At 38.6% G+C, this 20693-nt stretch overlaps 1 pseudogene; it reads right to left on the reverse strand.

The window, feature by feature from the left end:
• Nucleotides 1-9733: 9733 nt before the first annotated feature.
• Nucleotides 9734-11399, reverse strand: LOC147315802 (uncharacterized; annotated as a pseudogene).
• Between the last annotated feature and the right edge of the window lie 9294 nt (nucleotides 11400-20693).

The following is a 20693-nucleotide window of genomic DNA, read 5'->3' on the forward strand; positions in this document are numbered from 1 at the left end:
CCTACAGTTAAAATATATAATTGTGGTGAAGAGTTAGTATGATTTTACATAAATGGAATCCACATTTAGGAGCCCTTCAGTAAATCCAGGCCAAGCTAAGAAGATGAGCAATGGGAGAAAGACCAAGGACAGAACACATGGAGATGACTGACCAGCGAGCTTTTAATGCTTAAATCTCGTCAAAGTAACTTTTTGTTGTGACTAAATTGTAAAGAGGGATGTGTGTGTATAGAAAGATGGCTGTTAGAGTAGCAGATGTTTAATTTTGTCTAAATTCACTATTAATTTACCTAATCAATTCAAATCAGAGGGAGAGGACAAAGAGATTGTACAAGATCAGGAAGAACAAGGTGAGCCAAAGAGTGAAGGGAGATGGAAAAAACAATAATTATTTTTCACAAAATAATTTTACATACAATTCATGAATATTTTGTGTGCTTTCCAGTAGCTTGCTTAAAAAAGGCAGTGGACATTGTAAACATAACATACTAACATGAACTAGAAAATTATTTGCGAGCAAAAATGCAATGTGAATGAGACTAAAAGTGAAGAAGTCACTTGGATGAATGACGTAGCGTTTCTCCCACTGAAAACACAACGTCCAGATGAACACAATCAACCTTATTGCATACTCTGAAGTAGTTAAGTTTCAGAGTAGGGTAGGTTTGAAGAGATTTGAAGATTTTGCCATTCATTTGAATGGGAAGAGAAATTTTAAAAAGTTTAAAAGTTACAACAAAGAAAAGCAATAGCAGCGTAGTCCTGAATGTAAACTGTCAATGTAAAATCAGCCCTCTTACCAGTTTGCTTCTTGTCCAGGTGTATCGAGTTGCAGTGTGATTTTCCTTCTGTCTTTAATGAGTAATGGTACTTTAAGTGCTTGATGATTTGGTGGACTGACTGTGCTGCATGTAGCTATGAGACTGAAGCAATGTTGTGCATGTTTCTCTGCTTGTCTGCATTGCCACAAATTGTTCTATTTGGTGATGTATCATAGAACTGTACTATATAGTGTATGTAAGTTTGTATGTTTGCTAGTAACTACCATCAACCTAAGGTCTCAGCTAATTTATCTTTGCAGAGATGTTCATTTGATTGTAACAGCAGTAGGAAAGAGCAGTAACAAGAGTAGGACAGCTAAGCTAATTATGGCTAAACATTTGGAATTTAGTGAAAGCAAAAATGGACCTTGCAAAGATGGATAGGTTTATTTAGAAAGTCAGCTATTTACATTTAGTGTTCGTCCCAAGTAGGAGATTTTGAATTGAGTCTAAATTGACCGCAAATTTACTTAACTTGTTAAAATCAACCAGGCTGTTACTGAAGCAGTCGAGGAATTACCTTTGAGGTCTCAGTCATAGGTATTAATGCAAAATCTAACATTACACTAACCTTATATTTTTGTAAAAGGCAAAATGGACTTTTTTCCAGGGTGGGGGAGTGTTTCATGTCTGTAAGTTAAAATTGTTATTTTTGTTGTTTCCTGATTTCTAAGAATTGGGAGAACAATTACATGCTAACAAAATGATGCATTTTGGTTGCCCATGTTTGGTGTTGCTTTGGGCTTAGGGTAATCACTGACGATGACTTACACCTAAAAGAGCTCAAAATCAGAAAACGTTGCTCTAAAACATGTTGACATGGTAAATGAAAATGAACAATAATCAAAATTGATCATGCAAACTGAAAGACTACTTACTATGTTTCTCTTGTTACTTCATTAGCCTCAGTGTTCTCAGATCATTCTTTACATAAAAGCACCCAGTTGTCTTGCAAAGAATGTGTAGGATTAGTGAAATCACACACATTCGAAGATACTGGTAGTTATTGTTTCAAATGCCTATTTCATGACAACCAGGCTAAATTCATCTAAGGGAGTATGAAAGAGATTATCTGGATGCTGAAATGATTGGTAAAATACATTAGGCCAATAATAGTAGACCTGTGCTACATTTGTCCAGCTAGGCAACACATATTTCTGCATAAGAGATACATGAGACACCCTTTAAATAAGCAAATTTCATGTTTAAAACATGGAAATGCAGCCAAAATGGACCATACAATGGCCTCAGTGAACACATCGGCACATAAGTAGAGATGAGGAAACTCAGTCACATTAGATATTAATATTACTATGAGTAAATTATATATATTATATATTCTGTTACATGGTTTAAAGAATACAATGTGATAATCACACATGAGAACGCTGTTTCCAGTTATACAAATATATTTTATTTCACTATTAAAGAAACCAATTATGTGAATAAAAGCTCACCACAAGAACATCTCCCAACCCAGTCTTACAAAGTTGCAGTCACAATAAAAACTGGGTATGGAACATGAACTGTTGGTGAGCTAAAAAAACAATCCTGGTGCTGATGCTTGTCACTGAACGTTTTGGACAGAGCTCTTGATTGAAATGCCTACCGTTGTGTGTAGGCATTTCGGTCCAGATGTTATGGAGTTCAGTTCAGCTAAGATGTATTTCTAAAGCACCGGATCGCAAAAATAGCCGCTTCTCGGCTGTTTATATTGTAAGGTAAAGACCATACAATATAAGAGAGAAAACCCCCCAACAATCAGATGATCCCCTGTGAGCAAACCCTTGATGACAGTGTCTGTGAAGGTTATCAGTCATCAAGGCCATTGGTGACGGTGGGAAAGAAAAACTCCCTTTTAACAGGAAGAAACTTTCGGCAGAACCAGGCTCAGTGAGGGGCAGCCATCTGCCTCGACCGGTTGGGGGGGGGGCACAGCTGTTATAACCCCTGACGCAGCATAGCTTCTAATTCTGAAAGATACGTAGATACCTTAAACCTGCACTCTATGCAGGACACCAAGCGATGACACAACTTGCAGTACTATAGGAGTCTATGCAGAAACAGTTTTCTCTCTTGAATCTCTGTAATTCTTTTGCTACTGAGTGTCTGGGTGCAGTCACTCATTTTGGGCCAATTAAATCAAATGAACTTCCATTGTCTGAGTTATAGCCCTATTGAACCTGCGTTAACCAGGTTTAATAGGGAGGGCCAAAGTCCTAGTTGTGCTAAATTTCCTCGAATTCTCCTCGGAGATTTTCGAGTAGCTTCCTTTGTTCTTGAAAGTTCTTTTCCATTTGTCTCATCGCTTCCCGTCCATTCCACATCTTTTTGGTAAGGTCGCTAACCGTATTTTCTAAGGCCTTATTTTGTTGTTTGAGTATGTCAACTTGGACATCGTAGTTGTTTATCAGATTGTTATGTGCTTCCTGTGAAACTTTGCAAACCCAAGCTCAGACTCCCAACGCCATGTCTTGTTTTCAAGGCTTCCTGTACATTACACAGATTTTTCTTGACAAGCTCTCTTTTCAGTGCCTCACATTCATGGCACAACAACTCCTTTTCTCTGTTGGTCTTGTTAAAATCATGTTGGTTGTCCTTTTCCATGTCTCCCACTTTTATAACCGAGCCTGTCTTGCTGCTTTGCATCTCTCCGATTTCTGCCTCCATTTCCTGCATCACCTCTTTCTGTTGCAGGTCTCTTTTCCTCTTGTTTTTAGAGAACCCACGTCGTTTGAAGAGAACTTCAGCGTTTCTTTGGAGAATTTTGTTCTCAATTAGGAGCTCTCTTTTCACTGCCTCAAATTGATGGTACAAAAACTCCTTTTCTCTGTTGGTCACGTTAAAATCATGTTGGGAGTCTTTCTCAGTGGCTTTGGAGATCCGTGATTCTCCTTTCACACCCTCATCGTGTGGTTTCAGTTCTTTTTGAGAATCACCACTCCTTTTGGAAAGCTCCTGGAGGTCCTGTTCAAGAAGTTCGTTATGCCTCAATATGTCAATTTCATGTGCAAAGCATTGGAGTTCCAGGGTCTGTCTGAGCTGTTCACTGTCCGTTGTTTTGTTTTCCTCATTCATGATCCTTTTTCTTTTTTCACTCTCTTGTAACTCTTTAAAGGCTGTGTTTGCCTGATGGAGCTCAGTTTTAACAGCCTGTATTTCCTGTTGCATGTCATCTTTTTCCTTTTCAAAGTCCCTTTTCAGCTCACACATGCGTTTTACCGTCACATCATTTTCCTCTCTTAAAGACGGGTTGTCTCCCACTTTTATAACCAAGCCTGTCTTGCTGCTTTGCAACTCTCTGATTTCTGCCTCCATTTCCTGCATCACCTCTTTCTGTTGCTGGATCTCTTTGGTTTTGGAGCTGTTTAAATCCTTTAGAATTTGGTTACAATATTCCAGCTCTTGAATTTTGAAGTGAATTGTTTCATTCTCTAGTTGCAGGTCTCTTTTCCTCTTGTTTTTAGAGAACCCACTTCGTTTGAAGAGAACTTCAATGTTTTTTTGGAGAATCTTGTTCTCATTTATGAGCTCTCTTTTTTGCTCCTTAAGGTCGGCGTTCTCGACTTTAAGGTCACGTATGGTAGAGTTTTGTTGTTTGAGAGTTTTATTCTCATTTTTCAGCTCTTTGATTTGCTGTTGAAGTTTTTCGTTCTCGGCTCTCATGTTGCATACAACAGGATTTGACAGACTCATATTTCAAATTGAAGTTGATGCTAAATCTCTGTACTAACTAAAAGATTTTTTAAAAAGACGGTCAACTGTGTCAGAAACGGAAGTTTCGAGTAGTTTAAGTGTTTTCCTGCCTAGTGAATTCTTCCACTCTCTTTGAAAGACTGACAAGAGTGAGAACCTCTCCCCTATTTATAGGTTTTCGGGTGCTGATGTCATAAAGAAGATCAGAGATCAAAGGGATTCTGGTGAAACGTCACTGTGTCTGGTCTGGGCAGTTCTGAATTGAATAATAACAAAATGACGGGGGGCGTGTCTGGTAGCCATGTGAAGACGTGTTGTACAGGGCTCCTCAATGGACTAACTTTTTTCATAATTCCATTGCTCCAAAACTAACGAACTTTTAACAACAGTACGATAACACGCCCGTGTGCTGCTCTGAGGCACTTTTTACATCTTCAAGGCTACGGTGTACGAAATATGAGCAAAACTAGATCGGGGAAAGAGCAGGCCGCAAAAGCCTCGGACCATGCTGAGGACAGACCGGAGGCACCGCCCCATGACATGAGTGAGATTATGAGAGCTATTGCTAGCTCTGAAAAGAGGATATTGGACCGTATCGATTCAAGCACGAAAGATTTAAATGATAAAATAGACACAATCAAAGAAGATCTGGAGAAGCAAGAGACCCGTTTGGAAAGTGTTGAGTTTGCTTTGAATGTTGTATATTGTATAGCTTTTTTTTTTGTTATACGTAAAATTGTATTGTATTTATTTAAATTTTTACTTTTTAATTATTTTATTTGCATTTTTTAATCACTAGGGTTTGAGAGTAACGAAATTTCTATTCTCTGTATGTCCTGTACATGTGGCAGAATTGACAAATAAAGTTGACTTGACTTGACTTGAATACTTCTTCAGACCGGACAGTGGAGTTGGATTTTGGAGTTGGATAAGCATTTTTCCTGATTTTACAGCAATGGTGGCAAAGAAACGAGCTGCTTTTATGGAGGCTAAACGTTTGCTCCGAGGCTGGCGTTAAGTTTGGACTTTTGTTTCCAGCTGTTCTCCGCATCACTTCACCGACGGGACAGGACAATCGTTTCACCGACCCAGCGGCTGCAATAGACTTTATCAAAAAAGACTTACGACGGCCGTGAGAGGTACAGCCGTGTGAGAAAAGATAAGTTGGACTCCACATGTGTGATTGCTTGAACTCAAGGGACATAGTTATACGTCGGTGCTGGGGAGATGTCAAGTAAATAATTGGGCCATAGTCATAAAAGGCCGGAAGGTAGAATGATTTTTGATTTAATTGATTATGAATACTGTGCCTTCCTTCTTCGTTCCGATTTTTGATATGTTCGAGATATTGCTGTTATTCTGGGGCATTTGATTAGAATAAACACGGGGAAAGTGGAAAATATAAGTTTTGGAGTTTTGTTTAGTTATTAAATGTTATATATTTGCCCAGTTGAGGGGCTGTTTGAGGGTTAACAGTACGTTTAGTCACTGTGCTATCCTAGCCTGGAGGGTTGCGATCTCAGAGATAATAGTAGATCAGCATGGGGTTTTGAGGCTCGTTTTATTTATTTATTTTTTTCCCTTTTTTTTTTTCCTTCTCCCCCTCTTTCTTTTGGGGGGGTTCCAGAGGTTGGGACATATTTTTTCTGCACCTGCATTTTGGTACCTGAATGGCAAGCTCGCAAAGTCATCTGCCTCTTCGTTTTATAACATGGAATGTTAAAGGTATAAATAATCCGGTTAAACGCACAGGGGTTTTTACTCATTTAAAATCATTGAGATCCGATGTTGTATATCTGCAGGAAACACACCTCCGATCAAGTGAACAAATTAAACTAAAAAAAACATGGGTAAGCCAAATATTTAGCTCAAAATTTGAGGATAGATCACGGGGTGTGGCTATTCTAATTAGGAAGGGGATTCCATTTATTCCACTATCAACTGTGGCGGATACCAGAGGGAGATATATTATTATACAGGGCAGGTTGTATGGGAAACAAGTCATTCTTGCTAATGTATATGGACCAAACTGGGACGACCCAAATTTTTATTGTACCTTTTTAAAACACCTGCCAGATTTAACAGAGTCCCATTTGATACTGGGTGGTGACTTTAACTGCGTACTTAATCCTCAACTTGACAGATCAAACCCAAAACCTGATAGCAAAATTTCAAAAGCGGGTAATGTTCTTAAATCCTTTATGCAATCTTATGCTTTTTTTGACCCCTGGAGGGACAAAAATCCTACATCTAAACAATTCTCATTTTTCTCACCAGTGCACCGGTCATACTCACGGATCGATTTTTTTTGTTGTAGATAGTAGAATTCTTCCCAAGGTTTTAGATTGCCAATACAACTCTATTGTTATCTCAGACCACAGTCCAGTACAATTAGATGTAAATTTTTATGAACGCTTAAGTCAAAAACCGGCCTGGCGACTTGATCCTTTACTCCTAACTAAAGACTCATTAAAAAAAAAAAGGTCTCTGAGCAAATACAGTTTTTCTTAGAGACAAATCAAACCCAAGGGATGAAAATGACTGTTGTATGGGAGGCATTAAAGGCCTATCTTAGAGGCCAGATAATTTCATATGTATCATTTCAAAAAAAGAAATACTTACAACAAATGAACAACCTAGCCAACAGTATAAAAGAGATTGACTGCTTATATGCAGAAAATCCAACACCAGACCTATATAAGAGAAAATTATTACTAAATTCAAAATACAAAATTCGGTCCATTCAGCAAACAGAACGTTTATTTTTCAAATCAAGGCAAAAGTTCTATGAACATGGGGAAAGAGCCGGAAAACTTTTGGCACATCAAATTAAGCAATCCATATCAGCTAACACGATTTCTGAAATCTGTAAAACCTCTGGAGAAAAGACGTCTGATCCGAAAACCATTAATGACCAGTTTAAAATGTTCTATTCCAATCTTTATACCTCAGATCCGGTTGATGAAAAAAAGATTGCTGAAACGCTTGATAGATTACCGATTCCACAAATATCGGTAAATGACAGAACAGAAATTGATAGAGAGATAACTATTAGTGAAATTGTCGAAGTAATTAAATCAATGCAAAGTAATAAGGCACCATTTTCTGGTCCTGAAAAAAAATAAAAGGCGATCGAAATGACTGTTGGTGCCAATCTTTAGTCCATCTAAAGGCCTAATTATAATAACAATTGAATATTACCTCAAATGTTTTTTTTGGAAAATATTCAAGTTTTATGTTTTTTGGGGCAAAAAAAGCAGTGCGCTCATGTGACGAAACCGGGATATAAAGGGTTAAAATCCGCGAAATGTAATTAAAACTTGACATGAATATTTCAAGGAGAAGTAGGTCTAAAAGATTGGCTAATTTAAAGTGGAATAAAATATTAATATATAAATTTTTTATAGCACTTTTTTGGGCGTGGTCGATTAGGACCGATAGTGTGTGCATTTTATGAAATGCGCTCCTGCAAAAAAAATAAAAGTGGATCGAAATGAATGTTGGTGCCAATCTTTGGTCCATCTAAAGGCCTAATTATAATAACAAACAAATATTACTTCAAATGGTTTTTTTTGGAAAATATTTAGTTCTTTTGTTTTTTGGGGCTAAAAAAACAGGGCGCTCATGTAATAAAACTGGGATTTAAAGGGTTAAAACAACGAAAATATAATAAAAACTTGACATGGATATTTTAAGCAGAAGTAGTTTTAAAAGATTGACTAATTTAAAGTAGAAAAAAATATTGATATATAACATTTTTAGAGCACTTTTGGGGCGGGACAATTTTTGGTCCCGAGGTTCACGAAAGGATGGGATTTTGAGGTTCTACCAAGGGTTAACTCTGAAGCATGTACAAACCCTGAAGCACGTAAAAACTCCAAAACACGTAAAAACTCCATAGGACGTACAAACTCCGAAGCACGTACAAACTCCAAAACACGTACAAAACACAACAGAAGTGCTCCAGAATGCTAGGCGCAGTGTTCAGCTTTTGTTACCTAGTGGCTACACAAGCCAGCAAGTACCAACGACCGGATTTGGTGTCTGGTAGTAACAAGTAAATGAACTTTTTTTTTTTAATTATTTGAATATATATGAGCGCTTGTGTATAAATACACAAACAATACACATATGCTTTCAATTGTGTAATTTAAGTGATCTAGGTAGCTCTGTTTTGGAAGTTCAGTTCATGCTAGAAATGTGTTTTGGAGTTTGTACGCATTTTGTCTCTAGGGGCCACCGCATATATTTATATATAAACATATATAAATAAAACCCCTTTTTTTTACATTAGTAATTCCTTTTGTGCATAATTTTATATTGTTGTTAATAATAAATTAATTAAAGCAACAAAACAACCGTAAAAGCCGAAAGAGCCGGCTCTTTTTAGTGATCCGAGCCGAAAGAGCCAGTTCTCTAAAAAAGAGCCGGAAATCCCATCACTTCTCCATACTTTGCTCGGACATAAGCGCTCTTTCAGACTCATTGAGTCTACCTGCGAGAACAAAAATCACTCAAGAAATCTCATCCTCGTCACCAAGATTGTTGTGGAAAAATACACTGAGCATCGACCCAAACTGACTTTCTCAGGTTTATCGAAAGAAGCTTCAAACCTTTGCAAAGGGATCAACACAGCACCAACGGGGTTTATACCAGCACTGACAAACAGGCAAAATAATAACAGCTCCTCTATAGCCATACAGATACAGTGAAAATGAAAGTGTTTTTGAATTTTATTTTCTGTAAATCATTTGATTTATTTAATACATTAAATATTATATTTTAGAGGCTGTTCTAATCTGATATTCCATTCTAGGCAAATTGACAGCAAATAAAACTAAGAACCCTTTTAAAACTTTTTTTTAAATTAATTTTTATTTGAATTCAATTCAGTTTTATTTATATAGTGCCTAATCACAACAACAGTTGCCTCAAGGCGCTTTCTATTGTAAGGTAGACCCTACAATAATACATAACCCAACAATCATATGACCCCCTATGAGCAAGCACTTTGGTGACAGTGGGAAGGAAAAACTCCCTTTTAACAGGAAGAAACCTCCGGCAGAACCAGGCTCAGGGAGGGGCGGCCATCTGCTGCGACCGGTTGGGGTGGGAGAAGGAAGACGGGATAAAGGACAGAAAAACGTTATAATGTAATGTGGTGAAATTATTATCAACCAGGTGGTTCATGAGACAGTTATTTTAAAGTAGTCTGGTTTTAACATTTACAATGAAGAATTGTAATAAAAAATGTAATGCATTTAAGCTATGTCCACATGTACCCAGGTATTTTTGAAAACGCCGCTTTTTTGATGTAGGTGTCAGGTAAACTTTAACGTGCTCATAAGAAAACCCTAGAGAAGAAATTAGGTCTCTTCAATGGGGCATTTCTTTTGAAACTTTTGACAATCACGTTGTCAATATTGTCTTGGCCATTAAACATTAACTCCAGCACAGTGTTTGGATTTTTCCACTTTTCTCGGAGTTCATTGTATACTTTCACACTGACTTCTTCAGTGTTCTCTAAGGACATTTTAAGGTTTTGGGACAAAATTTTAGCCCAAATCCTGTTGGTAAACCTGTTCATAATGGCTTTATCTGCCCCTGGAGCCAATTCCCTTTGCCTCTTGCATTGCTTATAGCGTGCAGAACCAAATCTTTAGTGAAGCTTTCAACAACTTTTATGTACTCTTCTCGGTTTTCAGATACAGTGAGTACTCTTTTTGGTAAAGCCAACAGGGGTTCTGTAAACGTTGGGACAGTAATATCATCAAGCCGTTCGCTCAGATATAAAATCAAATATTTCTCCTTGCAGTTATGTGCTTTACAAAGATTGGTGAAAATGTCCCTGTTGATATTGGTCAGCCTTTTTGGAGATAGATCCAAATTTTTCTCGTCAATTTGAGGCCAGAGTTTTTCAAGCAGGCGATCGCTGATAGAGTCGGGATTGTGCCGCTGTGTGAAGTCCTTGTATTTAGACGAGGCTTTGCTTGTGGCCTCTGAAACTACCAACTGAATAACTTTGTAAACACACATCTTTTCTTCAGACAGATAATCAGATGCCAGAGTGATGTCATAAGAACCAAAATCTGAATCAGACTTACGGACTGACCTATGTAGTTTTTTCTTCACAGGCTTTTCCAGGGGGCAAGCTTCTATGTTGTCCAAGTCTTTTGTATCAGCTGAGTAGTTTTTCTTCGGTTCTACTGTGGCTGTGGTTTGGGTTTGAGGAGGAAACATCTGGGATGACACAGACGCTTCGTCCTCAGATGAATCACTTAAACCAATAAAAACATTTAGATATATGTTGGGTGGTGTAGGTGCACGATGCAGTGTTACAATTTCGCTATTTTCACTGTCACCTGTGGATGTTTTATCAAGACTGCTCTCCTCTGCAGTCAAATGCAGCTTGAGGTTTTTTGAGTCGGAAGAGTCCTCCAGTCCTGGAGTTTCTGTTTCTTCTTTATCACCGTGGTCATCTACAGAACTTTCTTTCAGGATGCTGTCCTTTGCTCGGGTTTCTTCTGTTTTCTCAGGGGACTCTGTGTCCACTGAGTGAAGACAGGCCTCATCAGTCTGCGTGGACACTGGATCTCCCTTCTCCACAGTTGTGTCCATTGCGTCCACTAACATGGAACAAAGTTTCAACATGTCTTTCAGCAAAGTGGAAGGCAGCTTAGTGTTGCAGTACTCTGGGTTGAACTGCAGAGATTGCCACTGTGGTACAATTGTACCAAAAAAGTGGTCACTTAAGGACTTCCATGTTTCCACTGAGGTGTAACTGTGTGCAGTTGTCATGTTTAAGTTTGTATTAATATTTCTCTGACTCTGAAATGTAGAAGTGGAAATAAATTGTTGGGTGGTTGGAGTTGTGGTTGGCATGTGTGCTCTTTGTAAACTAAATGCTTGGGATTCTGGACGGCCCCTGTGGGTTAAAGCCCCGCCCACGTTTGGCTGCAGCCACTATGATGTCACCCACTTTTCTTTGAAGTTGAACCTTCAATGGCTTGGGGGTGGGGTTTAAGATAATCTCTGACAAAGCTGCATGACATTTAAATGGCATAAACTATTAATTTAAATTACGAACTGTAAATTTTGTTCTTAAACCAGACTAGTTAATAATAATTTCACCACATAATATTGTCAAATTATTTTTTGTTTTCTTAAATAAATACATAATTCAAAGACAAGTTAGGTGATTTTTCATTGTATATCTGTTAGGATGCCTGGGTCGTTGACCCGGGTTTTGAGTTTATATATTATTTATCATTTCTATTCTTTGGTTTCTTTGTTAGAGTTCTGTTTTATGTCTCTGTGCATCCTTAGTTGCTGTCTCCCCTGTCTGCGATATCCCCGTGTCCAGTCAGTGTCTGTGTCTGTCCTGGTCCCACGTCTCTGTTCTCTCTGTTGCAGTGCCTGCGTGTGAGTCTGTGTCTTTAGTTCAGTATGTGTTATGTTTCCTGTTTTATTTTGAAGGTCCATGTCTGATGTTAATGTATCTGGTTTCGCTTCCCCTTGTCTCGTTAGGCCTGATTTGCCCCAGCTGTGTTTCCCTCCTGTTACCCATTCCCTGATTGCTCCCTCTGTGTATTTAAGGCCTGTGTTTCTCTGTGTCTGTGTTGTGATCTCATTTATGCTGTGTGGTCTGTCTACCTGCTTATCGTTAGCTTGATAGCATAATTGCCTAAGTCATTTTTTTGTGTTTTCGGAAAACAAGAAAAAACTAATTTTCTAAATATCACATGCATATTTTTAATTGATATTTTCACAGAACATTTAAGTATATGTGAGGAAAAGTATGGAAAAAGAACAAAACCCAACATCATTTCTTTTGTCTAATAAAAGTGACTTAGGCAGATTATGCCTATGACTTAGGCAGTTTTTCTTCAAACTATAAAATGAACATGACATACTATAATGTAACCATAACACACTGTAACTTTTCAATTTTAATCACAAAATGGCAGCTAGAGTAAGGAGACTTACTCACTTCACCTCACCCACCCATTAATTTGCAGAGGAGGCCTGTAGGCTCATAAAAGAGGTGTGCGTGTGTCTATGTGTGTTTGTATCTGTCTGTGTGTGTTTGTCTCTCTCTTCTCTCTCTTTCTCTTCGTGTGCGGGTGTGTGCGTGTGTGTGTGTGTGTGTGTGTGTGTGTGTGTGTGTGTGTGTGTGTGTGCGTGCGTGTGTGTGTGTGTGTGTGTGTACTATTTGGTAGGCTATGTATACTACTGATGAGGAAGATCATCATAGTACTTGTGGGCCACTCTTGGTAGTACATTTTTCATTGACTGTAAGTCACTGTATTTCCTCAGGGTGATGGGCAACTGAGCAGGAAAGAGTGGGATCCACTTGAATGGCTTGTTGTCGGGTATGCTGATGCGCCGAGGCAGGTCTTCCCAGTCAGATTCAAAATCCAGCTTGTACCTGATCCGTCCATCAGTCAAGTACTGCAAAGCCCGGAGGTCATGGACTGTGGGGTCCCCAACTTTTTTGCCGGGTCGAATATTAGTGACATAGGTGCCAGATAACTTCATGAAGTCATTGTGGTATAGTTGAGTCACCCTGTATGGGGATGGATTAATGCGTGCAGCCTCAAAGATGACAACGTAATCTCATGGAGTGTAAACGTCTTGCACAATGCGCCGTTCAATTAGACTGTGCATGGAGTCACACTCCATCTGTGTGTGGCCTGCAACTAGAAATTTCTGCTCAATGCTGACACCATGCTTCATGGCCAGGTAAAGGTAGGCGTTGCTGATGGTAGCACACCGGTTCTGATACCCGCAGCCATCACTCCAGACAATGACTTTCTCAATGTTTCTGTTGGCCTGTAGGACAGACTCAAAGTGGTTGGACTGCAGATGTGCAAAAACCTCACTGCTGAGGGAGCCTTCATGTTCTTCCCAAGCATAACAGTACCCATCTCTGTTGTTCATGTTGAAGCAGGTAAAGTTGTGCATCTGTAATTTAGTTTTGTAGTACATTGTACTTGCTTTTGTCTGGGGGCAAAGAAGAACGCGTTGAAGGTCCATTGTCCACACTGAAAGTGTGTCACTGGATTCATTTTTGTCTGCAGCCTTTTCAGCTTGAGCCTGACTCTTCAATCTCAAGTGTGTAGCAAGAGCATCCTCATCTGTATTTCCTACCTTGGCGCTTACACAGATGTCACATTGGTCTTTTTTTGGAATGAACACAGAGTAATCCTGCTCTCCAAAAACCTTCCGAAAGTATGTCTCACTCACAGTACGCTTTCCATTCTCATTGGCAGCATTCTGGTATTCCTTGTGAAGCTCTCTCAAAACTGTTCCTGGCTCCAGGAACTTCTTGTTCTGATAAGAGGGAACCTGGCGGCAGTAATGGGATGGGACTGTAGGTATTCCAGAGAGCCACTCTTTCAGGAAGGCCTGGTCTCCATCTGATATTGGCATATGAGGACCAGTCTTGTTGATCTTGGGGTTGGGCTGGGTATGAGTGTTGGGTTTCATGCCTGCAGTTAACCATGATCCAATGGTTCTCAGGGCAATACCAAGTGTGGAACAGAAAAGATTTTTGCACACAGGTATTTTGCATCTATCTGAGAGTTGCAGGTGGTATAGCAGAGATGTTGTTCTCCTTGAATCAACACCACCTTTCTTCTGTTTTATGGGCACATTTTCAACAACAGTCTGGATATACACCTTGCGTGTCTCCCAGGAAGGCATGGACCAGAAATTGTTGAAGATTCCTCTTCTCTCAACTTCAGTCAGTAGCTCACAACTTCTTTTCGTTGACTTGAAGCAGTGCTGTGATGTGCATGGTGGGCCCATGGCCTTTGGTGGTCTCTCCTGTCCCATTGTATTCTTGTAATTCTCTCCCTTCAGACGCTTTTCTTTGATGACATTTTTCTTCCACGTATGGGGCAGTGGACGCTTGTGACGAACAGCAGAAGTGCTGGGGGTTGGACTGGCTTCCTCTTCCTCTGCTTCCACCTCCCCTCCTTCCTCTTCCTCCCCTTCATCTTCGTCTCCTTCCCCTTTCTTTTCCTCTCCTTCTCCTTCCTTTTCCTCTCCTTCCCCTTCCTTTTCTTCTCCTTCATCTTCGTCTCCTTCCCCTTTCTTTTCCTCTCCTTCATCTTCCTCTCCTTCTCCTTCATCTTCCTCTCCTTCCCCTTTCTTTTCCTCTCCTTCATCTTCCTCTCCTTCCTCTGGCTGCTTATCAGTCTGTTGCCCCATATCAACATAATTTCCTCCTTCTCCCTCATCTATATCCACCAACTCCTCTAAGTTCACATCAACTTCCTTTCCTGATGATACAACAGAAAATAAAATGCTGTTGGAGTATCTTAAAATGGTAAATCAAGATGACATCTAAATCTACTTGTGTAGTCAAAATGTCTGCTATGTAAAAAAAAAAAAAAAATCAATTTGTACTATTAATATCAAATCAAATCAATTTATTTTTGTATAGCCCAAAATCACAACAACAGTCGCCTCAAAGGGCTACATGAATATTACTGGCAATAGAGTTCAACCAGTATCAGTCATTTGAACACAGTCAATATAAAGTCCAATTTAACAATTAACAATGAACCCAGGGCGTCCCCCGTCCTTAGACTCTCCTCCTAATAAAAAGCAAATGTTTGAAACATAATATAATTTGCAAACTTGCTGAAAATGCTCAAATTGCCTTTGAAATTGCCAAAGATTTACTCTGGTAGCATGCTGCTGTTAGCTAGCTGCTAGCTTGTACTACATTACTATGCTAATGCTACACTACTAACGCTAATGTTAGCTAGCCATCATACTTTGTTTGCAACAAAAAAGTAATCTTTTAACATGGTCATAACCTCTTTGATTGAATGAAAATACATTTAGTGACCAAAAAACTAAAAAAATATTAACTTTTACCAGATGTAAATGAATCAAAAAGAAGAGCAAGGGCTTCACTTGCGGTCAACCTCTTCTTCTTATCAGCCATTTTGCATACATCAAAACTGCCTAAGTCAAATTTATTGTAGCAAAACTGCCTAAGTCCAATGGTAAAACTGCCTAAGTCAAATGAATGACTTAGGCAAGTATGTTTTTTGACTCTTATGAGTGTTGTGATTGGCCAATGACATAGGCAGACGGACAGGATGATGCAGCAGTGGTAGGGGAGTAAAGTTAGGCAAAAATCTCAATTTGACCAAAAAATGACTTAGGCACTTATGCTATGAAGCTAACGTTATGTAAGTTTATTTGGATTTCTGCTACATTTTGTAATCCAGCAATAAAACGGAGTTTTGAAGTACACTTTTGCCTCTGAGCATCTGCACTTTGGGTCCTCCTTACCACCACTCCTGCCTGCACACAGCCTGCACCTGACAATATCAAGTTACAGTTGGACATTTTAGGTGTTCCCTACATTTTAATGTAGGCATCAGGAAATAGATATCTTTTATTTTTCTTCTTTTTATTCAGATTCAAGCTGAGTATGATTAAAAAGTTGTTGTTTTTTTTTTTTTTACTTAAGACTGAAGTTTGTATTCCTATCTACTGATATTAATTCATTGTTATCTTAATATAGCTCAAGGTGGGGTGCATGCATACCCATATGGAAACGATATATATAAATCTTATAAAGTTTGTACCTCTCTTGTGTGAAACTTGTATGAAAAGTATACAAGAGTGAAAGCAGATATAAGATCCCTTGAAAAATGATATACATGAAACTTGTATATTTTGGATACTTACTAAAACACTATATGAAAGTAATGAGAAAGTGGCCACCTTCATGAGTGAATCATATAAGCCTTATATGATTCACTATATGAAGTAGACCACATCTTAGGCAAGTATTTTCTAAGTTTTTTCTATTTCTTTTCTATATGGGTATACTTGAGCTTGTATGTATACTTTTTACCCTGTGTGGATAAGAGAAAATCTAAAACTAGTGATGTGCGGATCGATCCTGAAATATCGATTCCTCCGATACCAGTCATTTATGTTCTAGAATCGATTCTCACATTAAAATATCGATATTTTAGTAATTTAGGGTAAATTTGTAGTTTATAATTAACAGGAACACAGTGGAAAGAAACTATAACATTCAGATTGTCTACATTCAAAGGAACTACTTCCTCTTCCGCCTTTCATAGTCATGTGCGAAATACAGCTGTCTGTCTCGCAGCCCCTTGGCGTGCGCACTCACAACAATGGCTGAGCGTAATTGGAGTAATGTGCGAACGTATTTTACCTCCATAAAAGCTGAAACGTGGTTTGCGATACATGTGGCAAAAACGTGAGGTGTTGTGGCCACACTCGAGAGATATTCAAAAGGGCTGCTGGGGGGATAAATACATTTTACAGTGTTTATTTATCGGATAAAATACGTTAAATGTCTGGAAACAGCGGGGTTGTCCAAATTCAGAGGCTGCTTCCACCTGAGGACCTGGCCTTCGCGGTCTAAAGAAAGCCGGGTAGTACGTCACGAGCTCCCTCGGTGGAGTGAAACACTGCCGCCTGCTCCTTGCTATCTAAAATATAACAGTGCACTGGCGTAAACTCTCGACCGTCTCACACTTCTGTTTAATCAGTTTTCTGTTTGACGTTTATTCAGCTGTGTGAAAACCCAGAGGAACCCTCCCGAGGGATTAATAAAGTTAAATTTAATTTGATCTAATCTAATAACTTTAATTTCAGCTAAACTGATTTACAAATAAAACACTGAAAACGCCAAACAATAACATTTTGAAGTTATCAAAGTGACTTATATATCATGTTTAACCCGAGTAGCGAAAGACCGCGGGGATTTGAAGACGATGCGTCGGTCGGCTCAGATATTTGAAGTTTACACAGCTACATTCTCACCTGAAAATATGTTACGTTTTTTTGCGACCCAAAAAGAGAAATAAGAGTAATATTAAAACTAAGTTGCTGCCAACATTGTTGGAAACTGGAATTGGCTGGACCAGTCTGGGATATGGTTTTTCAATTTTGTTGTCCGGGTGGAAAATCAGGAGAAATTTGGGAGAATGGTGGCTCAGGGAGATTTTCTGGAGGGGCACTGAAATTTGGGATTCTCCCGGAAAAATCTAGAGGGTTGGCATGTATGGTTGTGGCAACATCACTAACCTTGTCAAACACCTCAGAGCAAATCATATCGCAGAATATGACGAGTGTATGTTGAGGTGAACTGAAGAGGAGGACAGGGACAGGTGCTGCTAAGGCGAGACAGACGTCTCTCACGGAGTCCTTTAGTGCTGCAGGCAGGCAACGTGTTCACGTAGTGCACAACTTCAGTTTTTTTCTTTCTATGTGATGAACTCTGCATTATTAAGTGATAAGAACAAGTAATCTGATGTCCTGTAATCATTATGACGCTATAATTTGAGATACAATAAATAACATAAGTAAGTATCGGATCAGTATCGTCGATACCACCCTGAATATTAATTGGTATCGGATCGGAAAGGAAATCAGTGGTACCGCACATCACTATCTAAAACTAAATTCAAACTTCTGCACCCAATTCTTCCTTTTTAAAGGCATTAAAATGTATACTGTAAAGTTAGAGAAATCATTAAAAGCCCCAAATTACAATATAATATTCATATTCATTATAAGAGCCTCTAAACTTCTCACCATATCTGTATGAAACTCCTGGCACCATTTTTGGTGATCCCAGCATCTGTTGACAAATTTGGGGCGGACGTCATAGTAATTTAACCTTAGTTATGGTTCATACTAGGTTTTACAATATTATTTTACAATTTTACACATTTGACTTTCTTATATATTTCATTATTTTACTATCACTTACCACACTTTATAATTTTATCAAAACATTTCTTTCTTATAGCATTTTGAGAGGTGATTTTGGTCCAACTGTAATTATTACAAAAGGACATCTTAACTGTATAAACAACACACTGAACAACCGACAATGAAAAGAATAAAACTTCTGAACCTCTCAAGGCGCACCCTTGAAGTTTGATCAGGCTCTCGTCAGTTTACAGAACTTTTCTCTGAATGGCTGACACCCTTACCAAACACAGAGTAAGTTTACATTTCTTAAATCATACTTGCCTCTTAAAAACCCTCTCATCCGCTCTCCACTCTGGATTCTTTAATAATTGAGATTTAAGTGGTGACTCTGTCTGATCTCAGTTGCCACGCACTCGCCTTCTCCATTAGTGATGGGATTTCCGGCTCTTTTTAGAGATCCGGCTCTTTCGGCTCGGATCACTAAAAAGAGCCGGCTCTTTCGGCTCCGAACCGACTCTTCAGGTTGTTTTGTTGCTTTAATTAATTTATTATTCACAATAATATAAAATTTTGCACAAAAGGAATTACTAACGTAAAAAAAGTGGTTTTATTTATATATGTTTATATATAAATATATGCGGTGGCCCCTAGAGACAAAACATGTACAAACTCCAAAACACATTTCTAGCATGAACTGAACTTCCAAAGCAGAGATACTAGATCACTTAAATTACACAATTGAAAGCATGTGTGTATTGTTTGTGTATTTATACACAGGCACTCAAATATATTCAAATAATTTTAAAAAAAGTTCATTTACCTGTTATTACCACACACCAAATCCGGTCGTTGGTACTTGCTGGCTTGTGTAGCCACTAGGCAACAAAAGCTCAACACTGCGCCCAGCATCCTAGAGCACTTCTGTTGTCTTTTGTACGTGTTTTGGAGTTTTTACGCGTTTTGGAGTTTGTACGTGATTTGAAGTTTGTATGTGCTTTGTCTGTAGGGGCCACTGTAAATATACTTTTATTTTTTTCACTCCACATAAAATGTAATAAATAAATCATATAATACAAAAATCAACTATTCACATTTCAACTTTTAACTATTTAAATTTTCAGCTTTTTCCTTTTACAAATTTAAAGTGAAAACAACACAAAACACTGCAAACCACAACACAATTAAATATAAATTATAATATGAAAACAAAAAGAAGATGCATATTCTCTGTCATATGGGCCTGCATGAATAAACTTTCTGAATCCTTTATCATCTGCCACCGAAAATAGTTGTGGATGATTACTATACTTTTCTAATGTGACGTTGTTGTCCTGGCTCTCTTTCTCTCTCTCTCCATCTGTCGGTTCCTGTGCTACTGAGTGTAACTACCGCCCCTCCCCCCTCTGCCCAGCATAAAGCACAAGGCTCAGGTGCGAAGTGAAGCGGAAAAAAAGTGCGAGAGAGAGGGTGAGAGAAAAAAAAAAAACCCACGTGACGGCTCGCGATAAGGAGCCGGCTGCGTCGTTCACGTCAAAGAGCCGGCTCTAAGAGCCATTTCGTTCGCGAACGACCCATCACTAATATTGACTAAGTAATTAGTAATTAATTACTTTTTTAAAGTAACTTACCCAACACTGGTTATGTGTTTGTATACTTTCTGCCCAATTTGACCCATATAGCAGAAGTCAGCCTGTTTAAGGCTCTGATATCTATTCTGTATGACTTAACTTGGAGCGCCTTAGAAAAAGACTCCCTTTCGACGCCCTAGAGCCAAAAATCGACCACGCCATAAAAAGTGCTATAAAAATATTATATATTAATATTTTTTTCCACTTTAAATTAGCCAATCTTTTAGACCTACTTCTCCTTGAAATATTCATGTAAAGTTTTAATTACATTTCGCGGATTTTAACCCTTTTTATCCCGGTTTTGTCACATGAGCGCACGGCTTTTTTTGGCGAAAAAAACGAAAAAATTAAATATTTTCCATAAAATACATTTGAAAGTTATATTTTATTGTAATTATAATTAGGCCTTTGGATGGTCTAAAAATTACCACTGACATTCATTTTGATCGGCCGTTAGTTTTTCTGCAGGAGAACGGTTTTTCACTCTTGCCCTGTTAAATGCATATTACCTTGTTGCCTTCTAAAATAAAATAAAAAGCATTATGTAAATAAAAATACAAGATCAGTTTGAACCAAATAAACATTTATTTTTCAACGATGAACAAGAACATGTATATTGTTGTTGGGAATGGGGAAATGTATGAGAGAGAAAGAGAGAGCAAGTGAAAGTGTGAGAAAGAGAGAGCTAGTGAGAGGGTGGAGGGGCTGTGTGTGGCCGGGGGGTAAATGTCTTGCTCAGGTAGAGCAGTTGCTGCAGACAAATTTGCTGTGGGCTCGGCAGGTGAACTTTCCACATTTGCTGCAGGTGTTTCCGACTCGC

Source organism: Aulonocara sp. 'chitande type north' Nkhata Bay, linkage group LG13 (genome assembly GCF_057382095.1).
Source record: "Aulonocara sp. 'chitande type north' Nkhata Bay isolate Kocher_YH1m ecotype deep benthic linkage group LG13, A_spYH_male_GT1.1, whole genome shotgun sequence".
Taxonomy (NCBI): Eukaryota; Metazoa; Chordata; class Actinopteri; order Cichliformes; family Cichlidae; genus Aulonocara; species Aulonocara sp. 'chitande type north' Nkhata Bay.